The sequence below is a fragment of the Cynara cardunculus genome, unplaced genomic scaffold, assembly GCF_001531365.2.
Source record: "Cynara cardunculus var. scolymus isolate 2C unplaced genomic scaffold, CcrdV1 Un_Scaffold_3929, whole genome shotgun sequence".
NCBI classification, from domain to species: Eukaryota; Viridiplantae; Streptophyta; class Magnoliopsida; order Asterales; family Asteraceae; genus Cynara; species Cynara cardunculus.
This window is the reverse complement of record NW_020201673.1, coordinates 49802-52149: the sequence shown is the minus strand read 5'-3', so window position 1 is coordinate 52149 and position 2348 is coordinate 49802. Positions and strand designations below refer to the sequence as shown.

At 39.7% G+C, this 2348-nt stretch overlaps 1 pseudogene; it reads right to left on the bottom strand.

Moving 5' to 3' along the window:
• Window positions 1–258: 258 nt before the first annotated feature.
• Window positions 259–2080, bottom strand: LOC112503819 (annotated as a pseudogene).
• Window positions 2081–2348: the final 268 nt, after the last annotated feature.

Sequence of the window (2348 nt, the reverse complement as noted above, 5' to 3'; positions counted from 1 at the left end):
TTCTTAGAAGTGTTTCTCTTTTCAAGAGTAAACAACTTATTTTCTTCATCCAAAGCTTTTTTGCTTTTGAGCAATGCAGTCCGATAATTCAAGATTCTTGCTCAGATATTCTTCTCTAATCTCTTTCTTCTCTTTATCAACCTTGGCACGTTCCAAGATGATAAGATGTTCAAAATCAAAGATTTGATTTAACAGCATTTTAGCATTGAGCTCCAACGACTTAATTTTATTTTCAAAAAATATACGTTCAAAATCAAATCATTTCTCCACTTCAATCATTCTCTTCTTCTCATTCTCTAAAATTATCCTTTCAGCATTTAAACTCTTCTCAGCTTCTAAAACCTTATCTCTCTCTTGATCTAGTAATTTCCTTAAATCAAACAATTCACTCTTAGCTTCATGAAGTTTCACTGTGAAATCTTCAGTCTCTATTTGTTTCTTTTCTGTGCCCCTGTCAATGGCAGTAACAGATAGGATACCATTTGCGTCAATATCAAATTTGACCTCAATTTGTGGAACTCCACGAGGGGCAGGTGGGATGCGATCAAGTTGGAAGCTACCAAGAGACTTGTTGTCCCTCACAAACTCTCTCACACCTTGAAGGACGTTAATTTCAACGCTTGTTTGCCCATCAGTAGCTGTAGAGAAAACCTTTGACTTTGAATTTGGAAGAGTTGTATTTCTTGGGATATACTTGGTCATCACACCACCAAGAGTTTCTAGCCAAATGGATAATGGTGTTACATCTAAAAGAACAATGTCACTCACATGTCCTGATAAAACACCACCCTGAATTGCAGCTCCTAAGGCAACAACTTCATCTGGATTAACGGTAACATTTGGTTCCTTTCCGGTCAGGCTCTTGACAACTTCTTGACCAGCTGGAATACGTGTTGAACCACCAACAAGTATCACCTCATCTATATCTTTGAATGATAAGTTTGCATCCCTCAGAGAATTCTCAACTGGTCTCTTAAGCCTATCCAGCAGGTCTGAGCATAGTTCCTCAAACTTTGCCCTTGTAAGGGTTGTATCAATGTGTTTTGGGCCATCAGCAGTGGCTGTAATGAATGGCAAACTAATGTTTGCCTGTGTCAAAGTTGAATGTTCCATCTTAGCCTTTTCAGCTGTCTCAGTCAAGCGCTGCAGAGCCTGCTTGTCTTTCAATAGATCAATGCCCTCATCTTTCTTGAAGCTTGCAGCAAGCAAATCTACAACCCTCTTGTCAAAATCATCCCCAGTAAGGTGTGTATCTCCTGAAGTAGACAGCACCTCAAAGACTCCATCACCAACCTCAAGAACTGAAACATCAAAAGTACCACCTCCAAGGTCAAAAACTAATATGGTTTCATTGTTCTTCCTTTCGAGGCCATAAGCTAGTGAGGCAGTTGTAGGTTCATTGATGATACGAAGGACTTGAAGACCAGCAATTCGACCAACATCCTTGGTTGCTATTCTTTGAGAGTCGTTAAAATAAGCAGGAACCGTCACAACAGCCTTTGTGACCTTATCGTTCAGAAACTTTGAAACATCGTCCACAAGCTTTCTTAAAACATGTGCTGAAATTTCTTCAGCAGCAAACTGAAAAGAAACCTCTTCACCACCGTGTAGGAAACCGGTTTGGACTCCTCATCCACCTTCGACATCTTCCTTCTAATAAACCTCTTCACCGAAAAGAACGTATTCTCAGGTTTGACAACAGCCTGCCTCTTGGCAATCTGGCCCACCAACCTATCTCCGCTCTTCGTATACACCAGCACCGACGGCATAGTCCTCTGCCCATTCAGCGTTAGTCACAATAAAAGGCTTTCCACCTTCCATCGCATCGACGACAGAGTTTGTCGTTCCTAGATCAATTCCAACAACCTTCTCAACCACAACTCTAAGCGGACCATTGCTTCTACCCTTCTTGAGCTTCAAAAATGATTTTTGATGCGAAAACGAAACGGATTTGGATAATCCTTTGCCAAAGAAGACTGTTTTGGGTGAATTTTTAGTTGAAACAAAGGAAGTGGCTCCAAGAGTGTGAACCTGAGCTGTTGAAGAAGCCATTGTGTCTAACCCTAAAAAAAGAATTGAGGAGTGCGATATTACATATATATTCTAGATGTTTGTGCTGTATCTGGACAAAGTTTTTGTTAATCCATATTTTCTCCAGTTATGTAAACACAAAGTTTTTGGGTTATACTACGACAGCTATGTTTATAGATAAGTGATTGTTGTGATTTATATCATGGATAGAATTGTGTGTTGTTACATGAAATCATCGGATATCAACAAGTACGGACACTAAAGCTACCAGATTATAGGAAATACGGTCAAAGTGATGAACGGATATCAATCAATAC